Source organism: Schistocerca nitens, chromosome 5 (genome assembly GCF_023898315.1).
Source record: "Schistocerca nitens isolate TAMUIC-IGC-003100 chromosome 5, iqSchNite1.1, whole genome shotgun sequence".
In the NCBI taxonomy this organism is placed as follows: domain Eukaryota; kingdom Metazoa; phylum Arthropoda; class Insecta; order Orthoptera; family Acrididae; genus Schistocerca; species Schistocerca nitens.
This window is the reverse complement of record NC_064618.1, coordinates 264,312,577-264,338,583: the sequence shown is the minus strand read 5'-3', so window position 1 is coordinate 264,338,583 and position 26,007 is coordinate 264,312,577.

Genomic DNA, 26,007 nt, shown 5'->3' with positions numbered 1-26,007 from the left:
CCGGTAACATATCTACACTTCTGGAAACGGAAAAAAGAACACATTGACACCGGTGTGTCAGACCCACCATACTTGCTCCAGACACTGCGAGAGGGCTGTACAAGCAATGATCACACGCACGGCACAGCGGACACACCAGGAACCGCGGTGTTGGCCGTCGAATGGCGCTAGCTGCGCAGCAGTTGTGCACCACCGCCGTCAGTGTCAGCCAGTTTGCCGTGGCATACGGAGCTCCATCGCAGTCTTTAACACTGGTAGCATACCGCGACAGCGTGGACGTGAACCGTATGTGCAGTTGACGGACTTTGAGCGAGGGCGTATAGTGGGCATGCGGGAGGCCGGGTGGACGTACCGCCGAATTGCTCAACACGTGGGGCGTGAGGTCTCCACAGTACATCGATGTTGTCGCCAGTGGTCGGCGGAAGGTGCACGTGCCCGTCGCCCTGGGACCGGACCGCAGCGACGCACGGATGCACGCCAAGACCGCAGGATCCTACGCAGTGCCGTAGGGGACCGCACCGCCACTTCCCAGCAAATTAGGGACACTGTTGCTCCTGGGGTATCGGCGAGGACCATTCGCAACCGTCTCCATGAAGCTGGGCTACGGTCCCGCACACCGTTAGGCCGTCTTCCGCTCACGCCCCAACATCGTGCAGCCCGCCTCCAGTGGTGTCGCGACAGGCGTGAATGGAGGGACGAATGGAGACGTGTCGTCTTCAGCGATGAGAGTCTCTTCTGCCTTGGTGCCAATGATGGTCGTATGCGTGTTTGGCGCCGTGCAGGTGAGCGCCACAATCAGGACTGCATACGACCGAGGCACACAGGGCCAACACCCGGCATCATGGTGTGGGGAGCGATCTCCTACACTGGCCGTACACCACTGGTGATCGTCGAGGGGACACTGAATAGTGCACGGTACATCCAAACCGTCATCGATCCCATCGTTCTACCATTCCTAGACCGGCAAGGGAACTTGCTGTTCCAACAGGACAATGCACGTCCGCATGTATCCCGTGCCACCCAACGTGCTCTAGAAGGTTTAAGTCAACTACCCTGGCCAGCAAGATCTCCGGATCTGTCCCCCATTGAGCATGTTTGGGACTGGATTAAGCGTCGTCTCACGCGGTCTGCACGTCCAGCACGAACGCTGGTCCAACTGAGGCGCCAGGTGGAAATGGCATGGCAAGCCGTTCCACAGGACTACATCCAGCATCTCTACGATCGTCTCCATGGGAGAATAGCAGCCTGCATTGCTGCGAAAGGTGGATATACACTGTACTAGTGCCGACATTGTGCATGCTCTGTTGCCTGTGTCTATGTGCCTGTGGTTCTGTCAGTGTGATCATGTGATGTATCTGACCCCAGGAATGTGTCAATAAAGTTTCCCCTTCCTGAGACAATGAATTCACGGTGTTCTTATTTCAATTTCTAGGAGTGTAGTAGCACGCTTTATTTATTTCGAGGTCTTCCTTCAATCCGACGTGATAGGGATCTATAACGCTCAATAGTGGGTTGGATTGTTTGGGGGAGGAGACCAGACAGCGAGGTCATCGGTCTCATCGGATTAAGGAAGGACGGGGAAGGAAGTCGGCCGTGCCCTTTCAAAGGAACCATCCCGGCATTTGCCTGAAGCGATTTAGGAAAATCATGGAAAACCTAAATCAGGATGGCCGGACGCGGGATTGAACCGTCGTCCTCGCGAATGCGACTCCAGTGTGCTAACCACTGCGCCACCTCGATCGGTCACTCAATAATGGGTCGCACTAGTTGTCTATCCGGTCTCCTTTACATATGAAAAACACAGAGTCGAAAATAATTCACCTTCATGCCGGATTCGAACATTACAGGATTGTTTTTCTAGGCATTAAATGTTTTCTGCATTTAGGGGATTCTGTTACTTATCATACCAATTAGAAATGTGGTCTAAATCATGTTGTATCCTCCTACAGTCGCTCAGCGACGCCATCTTCCGTTCACCACTTCATCAGCAAATAGCCGCAGATTGTTACTCACCCTGTCCGCCAGACCATTTACACACATATATGCAGAATAATATCGGTCGTGTCACACTTGCAATCACTGACGAACACTCGCCGTGGAGGACAACTGGCATAACTAAATCACCTACCAGCCAAATTATACTGTTTGGAAAAAGAGTTTCTCCTTTGTACTTGGAACTACCGGGTTGTTACACCATAAGGCTTTCTTTATGAGACTGAAGCACTCTGTTAATACAGAAAGATATTGAAAAACGAAAAGTAATCATGGTAAAAGAAACTTTCCCTAGCTAAGGTCGCATAACTATGACTTTGCTGTCATCTTGTGGTAAAAAAAAAAAAGAAAAAGGACCAGAAGATGACAGCAAAGTCGTCGAAAATATAGAAGTATGAAGTATTTGTGTGATCTTGGCTATAGAAATGTTTTTAACAAGTAAAATAGATCGCTCCTTCTCATTTGTCAGCATGAGGAAATTCAACAGAAATGTTATCAGGAAAATTTTATGTACAAACTGTGTTGAAGGAATATACAGACTGAGGGAAAACAAAGAAATTTAAACGTATGCCAAAATTTATTGAAATATGAAAAAAAGAGGCTACAATTTTGTGGGCACGTTAAGGGTTGCAAGCAACCACGTTAACTATTGACAGGTTGTGGAATTTTAGGAAATTCTCACTAAAGCTAAAACTGAAATAAAAAACAGGAGGAATAAAAGAAGACCCAAAGGAAGTAGCAATAACGGAATTCTATGTGGTTGACGGAAAAAATTGCAGATAGCAAATTCGTGACTGGACAGTAGGCTACGCGGAAAAATTCTACAACACCGGAAAGTTAATTCAACGAGCGGTTCTGAGCACTATGGGACTTATCATGTATGGTCATCAGTCCCCTAGAACTTAGAACTACTTAAACCTAACTAACCTAAGGACATCACACACATCCAAGCCCGAGGCAGGATTCGAACCTGCGACCGTAGCGGTTGCATGGTTCCAGACTGAAGCGCCTAAAACCGCTCGGCCACACCGGCCGGCCCATATGTAAGTGATAATAGTAAAAATGCTTTGTTCATTTTGTCTAACTAATATCTTGACATCGTCTATAAAGCCGTGATACGCCTCTCTATATCTTACATCAACATACTCAGCAACGTGTAGATAAGTGACATGGTATGGTGGAGTCTGTAACGTTTATTCTATGGCTATATGTTGAACAGACTCGCTATAATGACACAACCCTGCAGTAGTGTCAAGATTTCAGTCCGATAGTCGCAATCATATTTTTACACAGGAGTGTCTGCCTCAGTGGCACATGTCATGCTGCGAGACTGCACGCACAGCGAACACTTAATATACTCATAAAGAAAACACAGCGGTAAACTCATGAAGTATTTACGATGTATTTACGATCGGGTTGTTGAAAGTAAACCTCTTGAAATCAAATGATATGTAATTGCTATTTACTTCTTTTTTATCAATAAGATTGTTGCCCCCTTTATTTTCTACTAGCCACAGAATCGATGTAACTTGTCCTGTAGCATATAAGAAGTGGTGGGTTGAGAAGGCATGATCGCTTCCAACAACAGAAGTACTCTTCAGTGTGCAGTCGATGCTGAGTCCCGTGTCTCGACCTGCAGGTATAAGAGGAAGAAGGCACGCGCCGCGCGCGAGGGCGTCCCGGAGCAGATGCGACCTCGGCCCAAGGACAGCGTCGGCCTGGATGACGAGGTGCTCGACGCCGACGGCGCAGCCTACGAGGACGTCATCCAGATGCGCCTGCGCCGCGCTCCCTCCAACCACTACACCAGGGACCATCGGGCGTCCCGCCTCCACCAGTACGCCGAACCTCTACAGGTACAGTACCTATTGGCCTCTACAGTTACAGTATCTGTTCAAGTAGTCTGACGATTTGGAGGCCTTGTCCCTCCAAATTACACTGATACCGATGTATCAGGCGTTCGCCAGCGTGCGGATAATAGGTCCTATACTCATGTCAGTGAAGCATTATCAACTTGTCCTGCTCCAAATACTACATGTACGCTGATGACCTCTAATTGTATCTAACTGCAAAACCAACCAACCTGAAGACTATCGATGATTTCTACACCAACCTGTATGTATTGTCATAATGGGCGCAGGGTTGAGAATTATAGCTCAAAGCACCCAAAACCAAAGCGGTACTGAGTGGTAATTCTAGGCTCCTTAGACCGAATACCATCTTTAATCCCAAGCGGTACAAATATCAACTTCTCTGCTTCAACAGAGAGTCGTAATAATAGATGAAAGTCCAAATTGGACTGAGTACGTAACTGCAGTGTGCAAGATGATGTCAGCATCTCTCCATGCGCTACAAAAATATAAAAAGCTCTTCCCTCTTGACCTGAAAAAGACACTTACAAAGCACTGTTTCTGCCAACTGTTCATTATAGCGGTATTATCCTGTTTATTATTTCTTAGGAAAGCTCACGGAACTTGGTACTGCCTGTGTTCATTATGTAGGATGCTCGACTCTTCGAGCACATTTCACCATCATATGCACAGCTGTCCTGGCTGCGTGCTGACAAGCACAGAGATTTCCATACCCTCTGTCTTCTCTACTGTCTTATCAACGAACGCTGTCCCTCATATCTTTCCTCGATCTTAACGGTCTTATCTGAACAACATGGCAAAAGCATCCGTTCCCTTCAAAGCGAAATCCTTACTGCCCCTTTCCGTCGTTCAGCCACTTTCTTGAAGCCTTTATCAGCATCAGTAACCCGACTCTGGAATAACTTTCCGCATTACATTAGGGAACTAAATAACATCTCCAGCTTCAGAAAGCTATCTATGACATATTTATTGAAGCAACAATAAAGACTTCCTTTGTTAGTGTACACACTCCTTACCCCTGTGTAGCCTTCTTTCCACACAGATCTTTCTCATTTCTCGATATTGTTAGCCGGTGCAGTCTCCTTAAATTTCACTCCCCAGGACTCGGTGTATCAGAAAACATCTATTTTGTACATCTTTAAACCCTTTTAATATTTCACTATCACGATTATTATTATTATTATTATTATTATTATTATTGTTGTTGTTGTTGTTGTTGTTGTTAGTGGCAGCAGAAGAATTTAGAAGTGCTGCCAGTATTAACTTTATTAGTTAATAGTCACTATTATTTACTCATATTGTCTCAGAAGACACTCTACAGACCATCTTAATTCTATTTATTATATTAAAATTATTTCTTAGGTGACTAGGATGTAAAAGCTGTACTGTGTCTGAAATAAACGGTCCAATGTAAGAAAGGGCCTCATATGCCTAATCAGATCAGGTTAAATAAACAAAATAAAATAAATATTGTACACATCATCTCCCCCTTCCCCCTGTGTTTTCTGTATTTCTGCATCTACAGATATATTCCGCAAGCTACGTTACAGCATGTGACGGTTCATATTTTTGTGTACCAGTATAATTTTCCCTCTTTTCCTGTTCGAGTCATGAATGGTGCGAGGGAAGAGCGATTGTTGGTAAGCTTCCGTGCGATTTCTGGTCCCTCCAATTTTACCTTGATGGGCATTTCGTGAGATTTTTTTAGGATGGAGTAGTACAACTGAAGCCAACACACAGATTTTTTGTAAATATTAAGCGGGCTCCTCCATGCCCACAGTTGCATGATGACTGTTCTAAAAGACGTGTCACCTCTACTTTGGTTAGCATCTAAAAAGCATTCCAGCCGAAAATGCATTGACTTATTTTCGCCTGGCTTCTTAATCATTTGTAACTTTCAGAGCAGTGTCACAAGTGGTGAAATTTGTGCAAAATCTACACATTTCTCTTGTTGCCCTGTAAAAAATATGTTTCTTTTGCCAAAACACAGCAGAGTTTACACAGTCTCATCAAGTTAACATACTGTACAGACACAGTTGCGAGAGAATTCTGAATCAGTGGTTCGTTAAGATTATTAAGCGAGGAACAGAAGAAAAGTAACGTCACTATCGTATGAAAAAGCACATCCTCGGTACAAAGTAAACGTTTAATGTCTTCACTTACGTTGTTCGGAGACCAACAGCATTTCTCGTTCCACCAGCTACCGTCGACCCATAAAAATGGCATTCTTTCATCGAAATAGTCTGTAGTTAAATGACTGATACGGTTTTCAATGAAGGTTTGCATACTGTTCCTTGTGTGCTATCATTTGCCAAAATCTCATTTCGATACATCAAACCGTTTATGAAATATGACGAATTTTGTGAATCTGGCTTTATCGCTGGCGCGACGCGATCGCAAGAGTATGTTACGTCAGATGAGTTTTATCGACATTGATGACAGATAGAGGCCTCCACCCAAGTCTAAAGAAACACTCAATGTGTAAGGTAAATTTCATACACAGAACCATGGTGTTTAATATGCATCAACCCCAAAATCATAGCGACCCCTACTTTCATTGCAAATTGTTTCGAGTTTGTCGCTGTAACTTGCTTCCACATAAGTATCACAATAACTATTACCAGTAAGGAAGTGATGGGCCCATCATAATGGACGTGACATACAAGTTAAACAATAAAGGTTTTTTTTTTCTCTGTAATTTTTGTGAAATAATTTGAGAAAGACTGCAGGTCGTGTGCTTCGATTCTGTCATCGGCGACGGGCCAAAAGGTCACTGTCGGCCTCCCCTTCCAAACAAAAGAACGAACGAATTCGCCCAGCGCTTTGGACGAAAATTGGACACTGCGCATCGGCCACTGTAACCAGTGCAGATTCAATGTACTAGGGATAGAATTACGTGCAGGCAGGGGATGTGGATGAGGCGTTTTGTCAAATTGCGCGTCTAGGTCGAAAGAAACGGAAGCTTCGCCGCCTTTGCATCTTTGGCAGATAGTATATACACTAAACCAAATTCAGCACTTGCGGCTTCCCTCACGTTGACTATATGGCCTGCACAGGCTGTTTTGTTTTCCTTTAATCTAATTTATTTATTGTTATGCCCATTGCTATGTGTAAACCTACACACTAAAAATGAATTTGTCACTCTTTACATGGCTGCCAATCCCTGAACTATTAAAGTGTTCCAGAGGGTTTAGATTCATTCCATGTGTGAACTTAAGAAAAGAAAACGACAGATCAGGTAAATGGTTCTGTAGTTACTGGCACAAGTCTTACAGCTGGTACTGCATTCTCTCAAATCAACAGGGTATTCCCGTACATCGAGTTGCATTTAAACGTGGAATCTATTTTGTCATCAGTAATTATTAGTTTGCATGGTAATTACAATAAAAGTAAATGTGTAAACATATATGGAGGCTCTTGGAAATATGCAGTTTTGACAAAGTTAATTTGTCGTGGTAACTGTTAACTACACTCCTGGAAATGGAAATAAGAACACCGTGATTTCATTGTCCCAGGAAGGGGAAACTTTATTGACACATTCCTGGGGTCAGATACATCACATGATCACACTGACAGAACCACAGGCACATAGACACAGGCAACAGAGCATGCACAATGTCGGCACTAGTACAGTGTATATCCACCTTTCGCAGCAATGCAGGCTGCTATTCTCCCATGGAGACGATCGTAGAGATGCTGGATGTAGTCCTGTGGAACGGCTTGCCATGCCATTTCCACCTGGCGCCTCAGTTGGACCAGCGTCGTGCTGGACGTGCAGACCGCGTGAGACGACGCTTCATCCAGTCCCAAACATGCTCAATGGGGGACAGATCCGGAGATCTTGCTGGCCAGGGTAGTTGACTTACACCTTCTAGAGCACGTTGGGTGGCACGGGATACATGCGGACGTGCATTGTCCTGTTGAAACAGCAAGTTCCCTTGCCGGTCTAGGAATGGTAGAACGATGGGTTCGATGACGGTTTGGATGTACCGTGCACTATTCAGTGTCCCCTCGACGATCACCAGTGGTGTACGGCCAGTGTAGGAGATCGCTCCCCACACCATGATGCCGGGTGTTGGCCCTGTGTGCCTCGGTCGTATGCAGTCCTGATTGTGGCGCTCACCTGCACGGCGCCAAACACGCATACGACCATCATTGGCACCAAGGCAGAAGCGACTCTCATCGTTGAAGACGACACGTCTCCATTCGTCCCTCCATTCACGCCTGTCGCGACACCACTGGAGGCGGGCTGCACGATGTTGGGGCGTGAGCGGAAGACGGCCTAACGGTGTGCGGGACCGTAGCCCAGCTTCATGGAGACGGTTGCGAATGGTCCTCGCCGATACCCCAGGAGCAACAGTGTCCCTAATTTGCTGGGAAGTGGCGGTGCGGTCCCCTACGGCACTGCGTAGGATCCTACGGTCTTGGCGTGCATCCGTGCGTCGCTGTGGTCCGGTCCCAGGGCGACGGGCACGTGCACCTTCCGCCGACCACTGGCGACAACATCGATGTACTGTGGAGACCTCACGCCCCACGTGTTGAGCAATTCGGCGGTACGTCCACCCGGCCTCCCGCATGCCCACTATACGCCCTCGCTCAAAGTCCGTCAACTGCACATACGGTTCACGTCCACGCTGTCGCGGCATGCTACCAGTGTTAAAGACTGCGATGGAGCTCCGTATGCCACGGCAAACTGGCTGACACTGACGGCGGCGGTGCACAAATGCTGCGCAGCTAGCGCCATTCGACGGCCAACACCGCGGTTCCTGGTGTGTCCGCTGTGCCGTGCGTGTGATCATTGCTTGTACAGCCCTCTCGCAGTGTCCGGAGCAAGTATGGTGGGTCTGACACACCGGTGTCAATGTGTTATTTTTTCCATTTCCAGGAGTGTAGATTTCATTGACAAAGTTCACAAATTGCAGCACCTTCTAAACTTACCAAGGTAATTAACGCCTCCTAGAAGCATATTTTTTTCCGAAACTACTCTTGAATATAATGATACTCTTTTATAGTGAAATATAAGACTTTTCATCGCTTGTTGCACCTCCTTAGGGGCTGAATTTCCAAAAACGCTGAAACAAATATTTTCTTATTTGTTGCAGGGAAGCAATATACAAAATTTTATATACTTAGCTTTAAAATGCTTTCATAATGAAACAGTTTCATAGAACTTTTTATTCTCCGTTTCAGCCCATTAGGTGCTGAATTTTCAAAAACACCGAAACATCTTTTTTATTTCTTACCGAGAAATTAAATGGTAAATTTCATAGATGTAGATTTAAAAATGTTTGAGTAGTTCTTCAATAATGACTTATTTCCAAAAAAGTTTCAACCCCTATTTCACTCCCTTCGGAGTTTAAGTTCCATAAAAATGCTGAAACATCAATTTCTTTAATTTCAGACCAAGAAACAGACCAGTTTTCGTCATTGTAGCTTAAAATTCCATTTATAGCGACATAATTTCGAAAAAACTACTCATCCAACATTTTGTCCCCTTAGGGGCGAAATTTAGAAAAATCTCTTGTTAAATGATGCCTACGATGTAAGATCAATTCCCTCGGCAAATATCAAGTTTCTATCCGTAGCGGATTGGGCTGGGTGTTGATGAGTAAGTGAACCAACCAGTCAGGATATTTACTGTCATATATGGAATTTACCATCAAATGGTGAGACAGAGCAAGAAGTAGTTTTGTGTTGTCGGACATAATTATGTTTTTGATTATGTATAGGTATACACCTCTGTCAACACTCATAAGATCCCCTACAGTTCTAAAGCATTCTGCTTCCCAAAAGGAAAGCACAGCCCAGTTGCGGGACCTGTGCCCCATCTTCAGGTGTATATAACATGTGACTTTATAAAAGTCGAATAACTGTGGTCTCACACTTTATATGAACCTACAGACGGGACAAAGGTCCCGAAAGTGCGTTTGTTGTCCTTTTAGGAAATAAAAAATTTTACAACTCTAGCGGATCTTATCATTGATTCATTGACGGTGACTATCAACAGTTGTGGATGTCGCGTCAAGAGAAACATACCTTCTGTTAGTGGTACCACGGCTTTACTTTGTGTTCGTGTGTTCGTGTGTGTGTGTGTGTGTGTGTGTGAGAGAGAGAGAGAGAGAGAGAGAGAGAGAGAGAGAGAGAGAGAGAGATCACTACCTCAAATTTATTCGAAGTGTTGTCTTCACGGCCAGGTCTTACTGGCGGAAGGAAGCGGTGACAGCAGATAAACGTCCGCCACCCACGTCGTTGATACAGCTACTTCCTCCCTGCCTCTCTGCTCTTCGGCTCTCATCAACACGTCACCGCCCAGCTTTTTCCGTCTCTCGTGTCTGAAGGACGTCTTTCCACTGCACGGCCTTTTTATTCGTGGAAATGTTTGTTTTGTTTCCTCCAAGTGTTGACAACCCACCTGTCCTGGTCGTCTTCGCAGACTCGCTGTGAAGCTACCTACTCTAGCCTGCCTGTCCGTTGTTTGGTGAACTCAGTGGTGCAAAAAATTTAATCGCCTAAATTTTTCCATACAGTAAGGAGGGACGGAAGAATAGATAACATTATTTTAGAGCGCAGTAGTTTATGTGGCAATCCGTAGCTTTTTGCGCAGTTTTTTCTCAGTGTCACGTATACCAAAGGCAGATCCGTACCCAAAGACTGGAAAGTTGCACAGGTCACACCAATATTCAAGAAAGATAGTAGGAGTAATACACTAAATTACAGGCCCATATCGTTAACGTCGATATGCAGCCGGATTTTAGAACATATATTGTATTCTAATATTATGAATTACCTTGAAGGAAACGGTCTATTGACACACAGTCAACATGGGTTTAGAAAACATCATTCCTGTGACCCACAACTAACTCTTTATTCGCATTAAATGCTGAGTGCTATTGACAAGGAATTTCAGATTGATTCCGTATTCCTGGATTTCCAGAAGGCTTTTGATACTGTACCACACAAGCAGCTCGTAGTGAAATACTGCTTATGGAGTATCGTCTCAGTTATGTGACTGGATTTGCAATTTCCTGTCAGAGAGGTCACAGTTCGTAGTAATTGACGGAAAGTGGTAGAGTAAAACAGAAGTGATTTCAGGTGTTCCCCAAGGTAGTGTTATAGGCCCTTTGCTGTTCCTTATCTGTATAAACGATTTGGGAGACAATCAGAGCAGGCATCTTCGGTTATTTGCAGACGACATCTACATCTACATACATACTCCGCAATCCACTATACGGTGCGTGGCGGAGGGTACCTCGTACCACAACTAGCATCTTCTCTCCCTGTTCCACTCCCAAACAGAACGAGGGAAAAATGACTGCCTATATGCCTCTGTACGAGCTGTAGTTTATCGACTAATAAAGTCATCAGAAGATGAAAACTGCAAAACGATTTAGAAAAAATATCTGAATGGTGCGAAAAGTGGCAGTTGATCCTGAATAACGAAAAGTGTGAGGTCCTCCACATGAGTGCTAATAGAAACTCGTTACACTTCGGTTACACGATAAATAAGTCTAATCTAAAAGTCGTAAATTCAACTAAGTACCTAGGTATTACAATTACGAACAACTTAAATTAGAAAGAACACACAGAAATTGTTTTGGGGAAAGCTAACCAAAGACTGCGTTTTATTGGCAGGACACTTAGAAATTGTAACAGGCCTATTAAGCAGACTGCCAAAACTTCGCTTGTCCGTCCTCTTTTAGAATACTGCTGCGCGGTGTGGGATCGTTACCAGAAAGGACTGACGGAGCACGTCGAAAAAGTTACAAAGGAAGACAGCACGTTTTGTATTATCGCGAAATATAGGGGAGAGTGTCACAGAAATGATACAGGATTTGGGCTATAAATCACTAAAAGAAAGGCGTTTTTCGTGGCGACGGAATCTTCTCACGAAATTCCCATCACCAACTTTCTCCTCCGGATGCGAAAATATTTTGTTGACACCGACCTACATAGGGAGGAATGATCACCACGATAAAATAATGGAAATCAGAGCTCGTACGCAAAGATATAGATGTTCATTCTTTCCGCGCGCTATACGAGATTGGAATAATAGAGAATTGTGAAGGTGGTTCGATGAACCCTCTGCCAGGCACTTAAATGTGATTTGCACAGTATCCATGTAGATGAAGATGTAGATGAGACGTGCGTGTAATATAAAGCTCTCAGTGCCCAGCATTTCATATTACAAGACCGACTCTTATGTATAAAAGGGAAACTGTCGCCTCAATTGTGTGAAAGTGATTCTTAATTCTGTAAATTGTTTGTTGGGTCGTGAGTGCGTTATAAACAGATCTCAAGACACTAATCGTGATTTTAACTTCAATACACGGTTTATGCTGCGCGCTGGGTGCTCATATCTCAGTGGTTGATCAGCTTACATCCTTTTTGGAAAGCAGGGTAAGTTTTCCAAGCAGATGCAAAATAATGAAACCGAAGATAAGCCTCCAGGACTCAAAGACTTTGCTTCTGAAAAAAAAAATTACGATTAGTGGATGAAGGTGTTTTTTTTTATTTTTCAATATCTATTCTACGATGCCGCGCTGAAAAGTAATGCCTCCGAATTTTATGAGTGAAAATTCCTAAAGTTTCTTTCAAAATAAAAAAAAATTTACATTTTCCGTCTTATTCTTCACGTCTACATATTTATTTCTCAACATACAGTCAATGTAGAATATAATTGCGAAGACTTCCGCGGCCAGAGTCAGTCGACATAAAAGTTTTCTGGGTTTGGTACCGCGTCGTAATGTAAAAACTACTGCTGTTGGAGAAAAACCAAGGTTTCGGCCACGATTGCAGCGGCCTTCTTCTGGTTCAGAAGTCCGCTGCAATCTTGGCCGAAACGTTGGTTTTTCTCCAACAGCAGTAGTTTTTACATTATGACGCGGTACCAAACCCAGAAAACTTTTATGTCAATGTAGAATGTTCGTGTTTGTTGGCGGAACCACAATCTCACCTCTGCTTCTACCGCTTCATCAGTATCAAAGTGAAGTCGTCGAAGGGTTTCTTTATGTTCTGGAAACTGTATGGAGGATGATCGATGACAGAGAACCCAAGGCGTCAGATGTTGAAGATATAAGCGGGCGCTACCCGTGTGGGGGTCTGGTGTTGTCATGTTGAAGGAGAGGGTGTTCCATGTTCGAAAGAACTCTTCGAATTGGAAAGTCGATTGAAGGACGCTGTTCCTCACGCACCGTTATAGTTAAGTTACACACCGAAATGTTACACGCTGCAACTTTGAACCCCCTACCAGCAGAAGGCAGCAAATATGTAGACATACAGGATAAAGATGTAAATTGTTAATAACTTTCGTTCTGTTTAGAAAAATTTAATAATTTTCACTCAAATATACGGAGGCATCACTTTTCAGTACAGCCTAGTAGTAAAAAACACAGCTCTGGGGATACAAATCAACGAATCTCTTTTCTTCTTGTTTCCAGATATCTTTTTCGCTCTACAGCGTCATATTTTCTTACTCCTCAAGGTGACAATCAATTGCGTCGAATAGGCAGTTTTAGAAATTTGTTCAAATGAGAAACGGGAATGACATTGCGTCATGGGTCGTATTGATTTTCATCCTCTCTCACCCTATTACTTCCCACGCATATATGAAATCGATAAAGTCAAGAGAAGTGAGAGAAGTATAATAAATTTAACTGTGCTTAATAGGTCTGCGGAATATGGAGCAGTTAATTTCGTTTCATTTTCAAAAAAATGGTTCAAATGGCTCTGAGCACTATGGGACTTAACATCTGTGGTCATCAGTCCCCTAGAACTACTTAAACCTAACTAACCTAAGGACATCACACACATACATGCCCGAGGCAGGATTCGAACCTGCGACCGTAGCGGTCACGCGGTTCCAGACTGAAGCGCCTAGAACCGCACGGCTACTCCGGCCGGCTTTTCATTTTCAGGAGGACAATTCAAATCCGTGTGCGGCCATTCAGACCTATGTTTCCCGTGATACCCATAGATCACTTATGGTCCGTGTCGAATAATTTTTCGTCGACGTGACACGACGTGACATGAATGGTCCACAACCCTGAACTTCCTTCCAACCAAAAATACTTTGAACTCAAAATGCTGAAACTCCCCAACGAAAGAAAGTGTTTTTCCTATTCACCTCCGTTTTCTGTTCAATCTGAGATCTGTTAGGGTAAAAGTGTTCCAGGTTGCCATAAAATTACAGCAAAATGTCTGTATCGTTCAGGCTGACAGAGGTACTCGTCCACGACAGTGTTGAATGACTCAGACCTACTTTCGACAACAGTACTCCGCGCTATTCCCACTTCCTTTAAATAAGGATTATATGATTCGCACTGCAATCCTGATGCTAGCGCTAAGAGTCCAAAGTAATGCCAGTTCTCCTACAACCGGTTCCATTCTCCGTACAAGTGGATCTTCAAGCCCTTTATCGCAAATTTGTTTACATGTTTATACCACTGAAAATTCCTGACCCCTTACAAGAACCGATAAATCATTTGGAGACCTGTGGGTGTACAACTACATGCACCACGCCACTTTTAGCAAGATGGTTTACAGCACTTTTCCATCCTGTCTGTGATGTGTAGACGTATCTCGTAGATGTAGAATGTAGTGTTGTGTGATTGTAAAATGAGAGGACAGAAGACGGGCCAATCGGGACCGACCCACCGCCATGTCATCCTAAAAAGTGGTGTCATTTGGATGGACAGTGGTGTCATTTGGATGTGGATACAATATAGAGGTGTGGAGTCGGGACAGCGTTTCCCCTGCCGTTGTCAGCTTTATAGTCTCTGGAACCGCTACTTCTCACTCAAACAGTTCCTCCACTGCTATTACGAGGAAGCGTGCACACCGTTCCAGTCCCCTTGCAAGGAAAAATCCCTGGCAGTACCGGGAAGCGAACCCGCGTCTTCCACACGGGGCATCCAGAAACGCAGACCACTGATCTAAGGAGGCAGTCTTTCTTCGTAAAGCATTTAATTCATACTACTTATGTTCCACTCTCAATAATGTAATGGAATTTTAAAGATGTTATATCGACAAACGGTGAATGGCGGCTCACTGCAGAAAGGAGACTGTCGCTCTCTGTTTGTTGCAGTTGTCCGTGGAGGACAGATTAAACAACAGAATCATCAGTCACCACTAATTAGTCGATTAAGCTGCCTGGCAATAGTTTTTGTTCGACGGGTGTTCAATAAGTAATGCAGCACATATTTTTCTCGGCCAGTCTAGACTGAAAAAGAAAGGCGGAGTCTGATGTGGGACATTGTGGGGTAATCCCGCTCCAGCTGCTACAGTGAAATTCCGATAACCGACGGTGCTACACTTAGGCTTCAAAATGGTGTCTGTAAAGGAGGTGTGTTTCAAGCAGAGAGCTGTCAATCGGTTTCTTTCGGGGGAAAAGCAGAGCATCTTTAATATTAATAGCTGCTTGCAGAATATACGCAGAGACCCGACAGTGAACAAAAGCACAGTAAATCTTTGGGCGAGGCGTCTCTCATCATTGCAACAAGTTCGCGCAAACCTGTCCAATCTCCCGTTTGCCAGCCGGCCCCACACAGCTTTGACTCCCGCAGTGTTGGAACCTGAGGGTACTCTCATTCGAGGTGGTCGCCGGATAACAATCAGATACCTTGCTGCTCAATTGGACGTCTCTATTGGTGATGCTGACATATACGAGAGGACCTCACGAAACCTGGTTACTACTTTTCCTCATCCACTCGTCAGCCCAGACTTCGCACCTTCCGAAGTCCACCTGTTTGGCCCAATGAAGGATGCGATACTCAGAAGCAGTAAGTCGATAATGGGGAGGTTATTGACACATCTGGACGTTGGATGCGACGTACGTCAGTAGAGTGGTGCCATGTGGACACACAGGTCCTCCTCGTAAGTTGGTATAAGGCTGTTGCATTGAATAAAGGTTATGTAGAAAATAGAGTTTTGTAGGCAACACCATGAGAAGTAATTTGGTGTATTGAAAACCTGAATAAAATCAACCTACTTTCAGAAAAAAAATTGCATTACTTATTGAGCCCCCATCTTATACACGATGAGTCACCAACTATTTCCACCAAGAATATCTCCGAATGTATGATAGTAGCTGAAAAGTTTGTGGGACAAATTTTGCATGGTTGCATGGGACAACGGGGGCCTTAATATGACATTGGTTTTTGTTGCTAGGTTTGGTCACTTCAAAGATATGAAGGATGGAGGTCAATTTTCTTTTTTTAAATGGGATGCTATAGTTTGGTACTCATTTTCTAATAGTGGCTATCGAGACGAATCCCATGATTTGTAACGGTAAGGTCTTTGAAGGTCAACGAAGGTCACAAAGGTGGCATCAATATTCATTTACAGGTGTTAGAAAGTGATGACCATTGATATCAATGCGGTGATTCTATCTTCTTATCATGGATTGAGTGGTAGTCTTTATCACTTCGGCACTTATCGAAGCACTTGCTCCGATAATTCCATCTCGTATATCGTGCAAACGGTAAATATTCTCCCAATGCGGCATATCCATCTAACGTGCAATTGACGTGTCAACACCTCTCGATGGACAGTAATAGGAACGGTAAGACTAGTATCGCCGAATCAAGCGAATGTGAATGATGAGTCCTTTCAAAGAACAAGTCGATATGGTTCTTATTTACAGATAGTGACAAAGAAATTCAGTGAGAGCTAGAGAGACTTGAAAGATGAAAGATATCCTCAGCGTACTCACCCTACATGTCGTATATTTAAATATTTGTATGATAAACTGAGAACAACTGGATCTGTATCGCATCGGAAACATATCCGGCAAGGGAAAGTTACTAACGAGGGAACGGGAAATAGGCACTCTTGCCGCTGTGGTTCGAGATACTTGTTAGTTCGTGTCAAATCGCAAGGGAATCTGGCATGAGCCAGAGTATTGTTGTTCGTGTCCTGCATCGTCGTAAATATCGTCGTTACCATATCAGTCTCCTCCAAGAATTAATTGGTACGGGTTGTATGCATCGAACTGAATTTTGTCGATGGGCTCAACTTCTGATTCATAGGGATGACCATTTATTAATTTGATTTTATTTACTGACGAGGCCACTTTCACGAACTATGGAAACGTTAATTTGCAAAACATGCATTATTGGGCAACTGAAAATCCAAGTCGGTTGCGGGAAGCTGCACACCAAAAATCGTGGTCGGTCAAAGTATGGAGTGAGATTCTGGAGGACAGAATTATAGGCCCCTATTCCATCGAAGGAAATCTTAATGGTAGGAAGAACACAACCTTCCTGCAAGACCATTAGGTCTGTTATTGGAAGAAATACGTTAAGGAACAAGGAATAGAGTGTGGTATCAACGGGATGGGTGTCCGACAAATTTTTCGTTGATGGCTAGAAATGAGATGCAGAGACAATTCCCAAATCGTTGGAATGGACGCGGAGGAGATGTGCCGTGGCTGGCTCGTTCGCCAGACTTTACGCCTCTGGATTTTTTCTTGTGACGATTCGGAAAAGACATTGTTTATAAAGACGTTCCAACTACACCTGAAGATGTGCGAGAGAGAACTGTCAGAACATGTGCTTCAATAAGAGCCGATGTGACAAGGAATACCACTCATTCCATGATAAGAAGATTGTAGCTCAGCCTTTATACCAGTGGTCATCACTTCGAACGCCTTCCATAAATGCACGCTCATGACGCCTTTGTGACCTTTGTTGACATTCTAAGACCTTACTGTTTCACATCATTGGATTCGTTTTGATAGACGCTATTTCAAAATGAGTACCAAACCATAGCACCCCATTAAAAAAAAAACAAAGATGACCTTCATATCTCTGAAGCGACCCCACCTAGCAACAGAAAACCTTCGTCATATTATGGCCCCTGTTGTCCCATACAACTTTTGACCCACAGTCTTTCCAGCTCCTATCATACAATCGGAGTTATTCTTGGTGGCAATAGTTGTGACTCACCTTGTATATCGAGTGTTAGAACATTTCAACCACACATGATCGATACAAACCTCCTTCACTACTCTTGTGCGCGCACTGTGTCCGTTCAAATTATGTATCAGGCTTTAACATTCAAAACTTCTTTGACGCCGTCACATAGTGTACGTAGATCATTCGTCACGTTACTGGTTAACACAAACGTTCTGCTGTATTGGTAATTTACAACCAAGGTCGAAATCGTGGAGGGCCAAGGATTTATCACGGATCAACCTAGCGATCAATATTTCGCTTGGAGTAACCCCACTGAAACGAACAGTTGATTAACCTCTCCGCCTCATTTCATCGTTTTACTCTCGGCTCTATTTTTCCAACCACATAATTTTTCTAAATTTACTGTAACCAATGACTGCAGGTAATGTCTTTGGTGTTATGTTCCACAGCTGCACAATATTTCGGTGCTGTTACTAAAACGTTTAGTAAATTCTGTGGATGTTTATAGGCAAGGGCGGAGAAAAAAAAAAATTAAAAATAGGTAACGTGCACTCAGTTTTGGCACCATTTACCGCCACTTTCACGTACGCTCCTGTTTGTTTACGGTATTACGTTAATCATATTTCACGTGTTGTCGTTTGCACGGCCATCGTTAAAATAAAGCTGCCTTGCCTGAATGGCGCTGTGGAACGCGCCCACCGAATTAGTTTCGTGAATAATTTCCGCGCTGTAAATTTGCTCTTAGCGAATATTACATTAGCGTATTTCGTCCATAAATAACTGTTAATTTGATTGTGTTCCATAAACCATGGGAAAGCAGCATCCGGTATCATCGCTTAAATGACGCACGCCGAACGCTCCTTCCATCACCAAGCGGGGATCGCCAAGCCCCGCCGAAAAAAAACGGCGTAAGCGCTGGCATGAAAGCGGCCGGGGTTTTCGACTGCCCGTTGGACGCCGTGTTATTTGGTTGCCAGATTTAATAGTGGAATTAATAACCCATGAATTACACGTACCATAAGTTTAACCATGCGAATGCCGAACAGGTTCTCCTCGCACCGTGCGCGCAGAGCGGCATGTTTACGAGGCTTTTGATGTATTCCGCCACTTTCTGGATTAACTTTTTTTTGTAGAAATACCTGTATGTGTGTGTGTATGTGTGTGTGTATGTGTGTGTGTGTGTGTGTGTGTGTGTGTGTGTTTCGCGACTGACGACCGAACGATGCCGCTGGATTTTTCAGTGGCCTGTGTCGATGGCGCTGCCGTGATTTAAACTGATTATGCACGCAGTCGTCCGTTTTGGGGATAGTTCATCGTATGGCGGAAGGGGAAAAAGTACTAAGCGGCAGACTGATAGTTATTTGATGCCGGGATGCAGTCCTGGGGATTTAACATTCAATATGCTACGTGTTCTGTAATGTAATAAAGGAAAGGCACGCCTCCGGTTGTATGACTTTATTTTGCGTGCCGGCTTACTTCTGGTGATTAAAAACGAAGTATTGCACCGCATATCTCGTACAGTACCATGCGGTAAACGTCAGCTAACGAGACACGGAAGTGAACCGGGCCTCTACAGTATCTATGTGGATTTTAGCTGGCTTGTCCATTGAGGCTTCCAAAAAGTCATCCTGTATGTTAATAACATTTGTGACAAGTTAGACCTTTGAATGGGAAAGGGTTCCGGTTTCTATAACCTGTTCGACACAGGAAAATCGTTCCGTTTCTCCTTAAATTAAGCTGCGTGGTGTTGGTCATGTGATAAATAGTCTGAAATCGCTATAATGAATAGACACACTGACTCTCATTGGCTATTTTGCAACCGAATTTTCGACTAATCTTCACGTGCAGAAACGTCACTACAGTGTTAAGAAGTCGTCAGGATGATGTGGGAACAAGTCAATCTGTGCCAAAGCTCCGTACAATCAATCAGTGTAAGGTTCTCGTCCATATGATATTTCAAGGAAATTTGACTCTTTTAAAACATTTTGTAATATGAAGAAAAAATAAACTCTAACAGCTGTCAATACGATGCTACATTGCGATTTTCATACATTTCTTTCCTTTTTTCCATATTCTGTTTAGACACTCGCACTTCACAGAACTACTCAAAGGTCCCTCTTCCAATTTGTTTTTCACTGTTCTGTGTTTACACTTACACCTACGAGGACTATTCGGAAAGTAAGGTCCGATCGGGGGCGAAATGGAAACCACTGTAAGAATCCCGGTGAAGGTTTGCACAGATGTGTTGGGCAGTGATTCTAGTATGTCCGCCGGTCGTGTCACGCCGCTCATTTCAATTCTGAGCCCACAGTGGGCACGTAAAGACGCCCTAGAAAATAGTGATCTCCCGTCAAGTATCCTTGCCTGCCAAGAGATGTAGCCTATTTTATGCAGCCCACATAACGTCACTGTCATGCAGTTCCTTCTTTTTGACAATTCTCGGCAGCAACCGCACGTGCTACGAAGACGCTCCTTCGAAACTTTCAGTCGGAAGTCGTTGATCGTACACTATACAGACCTGGCGCTGCTCCCTCTGATCCACTGGCTATGAAGACAATATCTGGCACATAGAACGAGCTGCAGACCAGCGTAGAGAATTGGCTAAAAGCGAAGGTGGCTGCCTTCTATGACGAGGTACTGGAAAGTTGGCACAACACTACGACAACTAAGTCGGAATGGCGTCAGTGTAGAAAAATAGCTGGAAGATGTAGTTAACTGTTGCAAATAAATCATTTTTGAATTTCACAGTGACTTCCAAATACTGGCCCATCGGACCTTACCTTCCGATCGGCCCTCGTACGAGGGTGAGTCAAATGAAAACCTTAAATCTGAAATAACAAATCGAAATTTCGCGCCGTTATTCTGTAAGTTGGTAAGTGTACTACAAACAGCGTGCAGAATGGCCTGTAGGTATCAGCATAGAACAGATGCACACATACCGTCGCAGTATCAGTATAAAGATGGCCACCCCTACTTGCGACTTGCACCAGGGAAGAACAGCATTCTGTTATTCAGTTTTTGCGTAGTGAAGGTGTGAAACGTATTGAAATTCATCGACGAATGAAGGTTCAGTACAGTGATGCATGTTTGTCACAGCAGCAAGTATACGAATGGAGTAGGAAGTTCGCAAATGGCGTGACTTCAGTGGAAGATGCTCCTCGTCCAGGTCAGGCACGACGACTTGTGACTCTACAGAACATTGCAGCAGTTGAAGCCATAGTGAAGGAAAACCACGAGTGACACTGAATGACATTGCAGGATGTTTACAGATTAGTCATGAGTCAGCACACCACATTGCCGTGCCACGGCAGCTGACTCCTCAAATGAGAGAACGACGTACTGATGCTTGTGAAGAACTTCTTCGGCGCTTTCAACAAGAAGATGAAGGCTTCCTTGGAAGAATCGTTACTTGGGACGAAACCTGAGTTCACTTCCACCAACCGGAAACGAAGAGAGCGAGCAAGGAATGGCGCCATTCCTCATCACCAAAACCAAAGAAGTTTCGAACAGAACCATCAGCAGGGAAGGTTACACTGACTCTCTTTTGGGACAAAAAAGGCGTCATTTTGGAGCATTACATGCTTAGAGGGACCACTGTCACCAGTGAATCACACAGATCTCCTAAAAAATCATCTGCGGCCTGCAATCAAATAAAAGCGACTTGGATTGCTGTCCGCCGGTGTTCTTTTGCAACATGACAATACAAGACCCCACACTGTCCGTACAACAGTTGCAACAAACACAGACCTGTATTTTGAGTGTCTCGCTCATCCAGCATACTCACCAGACCTTGCCCCAATTATTTCCATATGTTTCGATCACTCGAAGACGCAATGGGAGGAAAGAAGTTCCGTTCTGATGAAGAGGTACGCCAGGCGGTACATGAGTGGTTGCGCGGACTACCAAAAGAATTTTTTTCTAAAGGAATTTATGCACTTTGTAAGCGCAGGAGGACTTGCATTGAGCATGGGGGAGATTATGTTGAAAAGTGATACAGCTTTGTACCACTTGTGCACAATAAATAATATTTTAAAAAAATATTTAAGGTTTTCATTTGACTCACCCTCGTATGTACATACTCGGCATGCCACCGTATGATGCGTGGCGGAGATTACCCTTTACCACAACTAGTTGTGTCCTTGCCTGTTCTGCTCGCAGATAGAGCGACGGAAAAACGACTATTTATATGCCTCCTTATCAACGCTAATTTCTCGTATCTTCGTGGCCCTTACGCGAAATATGTGTTGGCAGCTGTAGGATATGTTCTGCAGTCAGCTTAAAGTGCTGGTTCTCCAAACTCTATCAGTGTTGTTTTTCCGAAATGAATGTCTTCTTCCCTCCAGAGATTCCCACTTGTGCTCCAGAAGCATATCCGCAACACTTAATGTGCTGATTGAACCTACCGGTAACAAATCTGGCAGCTTGCCTTTGAAATGCTTTCATGTCTTCTTTCAATGCGACCTGGTGCGGATATCAACACTCGAGAAGTGCTAGAGGCAAGGTCGCACTAGCGTCATACTTAGGGTCTCTTTTACAGATGAACTACACTTTCCTAAAAGTCTCCCAGTTAACCGAAGTTGACCTTGTACCTTCCCTACCACAATCCTCAAGCGCTCGTTCCATTTGATATCGCTTCGCAACGTTACGCCCAGATGTTACAACGACGTGTCTTTGTCAAGCAGGGCGCTCCTAATGCTTAACGGAACATTTCGGGTTCATTTTTCCTATTCATCCGCATTAACTTAATTTTTTTTATATTAAGAGGCAGCTGCCATTAATCAAACGACCTAGAAATTGTGTCTTGATCATCTTGTATCAACCTGCAATCACATATCTTCGACACTTTCTGTACACCATTAGCATCATGAGTGAACAACCACAGATTGCTGCCCACCCTGTCTGCCAGATCATTTATGTGTACATAAAATAGCATCGATCCTATCACACCTCCCTGGGGCAGTCCTGGTGTTACCCCAGTCTCCGATGTAGACTCGCCGTCGAGGACAACATACTCGATTTTGTTAAAGTATTCGAGCAAGTCACGTATCCGGTGGCGTATTCCGTATGAGGGTACCTTCGTTAACAGTCTGCTTTGGGGTACCGCCTCGAATGCTTTTCGGAAATCCAGAGATATGGGATCTGCTTGTTGGCCTTTATCCACAGTCCGCAGTGTATCATATGAGAAAAGAGAGTTTCACACGAGCGATGCTTCTTAAAGCCGTACTGATTCATGGACAAGAACTTTTCGTTGTCTAGGAAATTTACTGTATTTAATCTCAGAAAATGCTCCAGAAGTCTGCAGCAAACCAGTGTTAAGGATATATTGTTGTTTTCTCTCAATATCTGACGCTATCCAGCAAAGGCAGAAAGGTAGATTCAAATTCCTATTCGGTATATACTTATCTTATCGCAAATGTTAATAGGACACATTAAATAAAAAAATTTAAAAGTAGTGCCTAGACCGTAATTTTCAAATTACAATTGAGGTACGATAACTAGTTTCGGTTGCTATCTCCAACCTACTTTCATATCTTACAAAAAAGAAAAGAAAGTGGTGAATATACACCGAAAAGACTCAATAGCTGAAGTCGTGCAATGACGCATTGGTAAATACCAAGACAGTGACAGTACGAAGCTTAAAAACACTATCATTTTGAAGTCAGGTTGTTAACTGTTACTTCACAGGATGACGGTAATTGCGGTCTAGGCATTAAAAATTTTTTACTTAACTTTTTGTTATTTGGTAAACCACATTAAGACCACTGCCTCCACGCTGATAGTGTCCGATTCTTGTTAATAGGAGCGTTGGAACTATTTTTGTGTCTCAGTAGCTGTTGTTAGATTAGGATCAGTCAGTGCCACGGTGGTAGAAAGGAAACTGAAGATGCCTTATAAGCGGTATAATTTAATGTAGCTTCTATAATGGGTGGGCGAAGTAATACACCGTAAATATGATTTTGAAGCATCTCCGAAAAAATGTAAAAATCGATCAACATAGTATTCATTATTCCCTTAATCAGTATTCCGCTAATTACCACTGGCTTCACTCACAGAGGGATATGATCAATTTCATCTGCTGAATTTGTCACAACAGTAACTTCATACAGCTGAAACGTTTTTCCAGTTCCACTAGCTTTATTTAATTTCATCATTCCCTGTTCTTTTACAGGTAAAGGCGACCGGAAGCAGGACGAAACTGAGAAGTGACGAGGAGGAGCCACACTCGTTCGTCTGCTCCCTGTCCCGCGATGGCTACGGTCACGTTTACCAAGAAATTGGTCACGGTAAGTATTCACAATCTTTTCAGTTATTCTGAGATTAGGATCAGTACAAATCGTAAGCGTACGCTTCTGTAGCTGAGTGCTCAGCACGTCTTACTGTCATACGGAGGACCCGGGTTAGGTTCCCGCGACTGCTATTGATTTTCCCTTTTGAGAGAACTGGAACCGGGCGCACTTGCACTTGGCCTCGTGAGGCCATTTGAGCTGCCACTTGAATGCAAGTAGCCACTAGGTACCGTTCAAAACCGTAAGACGAAGTTTGAACGTGATGCAAGGTACAAAGGGTGCTTACGCTTTTTTTAGTCCTCCTTACCCGTGGGGGGGGGGGGGTATCGAACCAACACTGACACTTGGGTGGGTGAATACACCGTAAAACGGCGAAGGCTCCGTCTGCTATCCCCCCTCAACTATCGGCGGCATCTACCTAAGTCAATTAATCAATTTAAAAATAACTTATGCAGAGACAAACTGTCAGGTAGTTCAGGCGGTTACCGGCAGGCAACTTGAACCTGTGGAATGTCACGGGGTTGCGTCTGTGCAGGGTGTCAGCAGTGTCATAGGTTGTCAAGAATGCCGTCGTGTTGCTCACTGCAATGCGAACTGTCGTTTTCTAACGCGAAATGTGTTGCAGTCAACGTCCCAAGGAAAGGTGTGGTCTTGTTAACGCCCTTTATGCCACTCCCGAGGCTTTACCGTGTCAGTTCTGTGCGGCGGGGTGTACAAAACGTTTTTCTCAGCGACTCATACGAAAACAGAGTGATTTCAGCGCCGGGCGTCACGATTCCGGCCTCCATCACAGAGGCGTCAAAAGAATGTGTGAAATGTGTTTAAGAAGGGCTCTGACCACCTGCCCACTATGTGTTACAATGACGATGACGTCGGGCAGAATTGCGGTAACATTAAGCCACTTTATGGATCACATGAACTGAGCTCCGGACTTCTTGGGTTGCGTGCCTCTGTCTGTAAAAAAGGAATCCATTACAAGATCACTTTGTTGTCCTTCTGTCTGTCAGTCCGAGTATTGAGGACCCTTTTTCTCGGGGTCAATTGATATTCAGGTCTATGGCCTCTTGGCGGTGTAAAAAAATTTTTAGCTTATCAATCGATTCAATCAAAAGATATACCTCGATATTCGAAGATTCACTTACCGAAGATTCACTTATCAACATCTACAGGGTACTTACCGTTGACCGAGAATTACGGAATTTGGCGAGAAGGTAGGTATTACAGTACAAATAAAGAGACATTTTCGAATTGTTTTGTCATCTTCGAATTCACACTTCGAATTAAAACAATCTCGTAAGTCTTCCGAATTCCTGGGACTGATATCTTGCCATTATCAATGTCGATAACAGGCAAACATCATCAGAGTCCCAGAATGCCGGCCGCAGTGGCCGAGCGGTTCTAGGTGCTTCATTCTGGAACAGCGCGACCGCTACGATCGCAGGTTAGAATCCTGCCTCGGCCATGGATGTGTGTGATGTCCTTAGGTTGGTTAGGTTTAAGTAGTTCTGAGTTCTAGGGGACTGATGACCTCAGATGTTAAGTCTCATAGTGCTCAGAGCCATTTGAACCATTTGAAGTCCCCGAATGTTTATACGGTCTGTATACAGGATGTATCAAAAAGAATCACCCGATTTGGGACGTCTATATTTCTGAAACTAATACACATATATAATGAATTTTTTTTAGATGAACGGAAAACTCAAAAAGTTTCTTTTTCATACCTTTTCATAGGTGTTCAGTACGCCCTCCAAGAGATGCAGGGCATATGTCAATGCGGTATTAAAATTTTTCCCACACTGCTGCGAGCATGTCTTGAGTTACAGCTTCCACAGCTGCTGTTATGTTGCGTCACAGTTCATTCACTGTTGTTGATAACTGAGGCATATAAACAGTCTTCTATAAACCCCCACAAGAAGTAATCACATACAGTCAGGTCCGGTGACC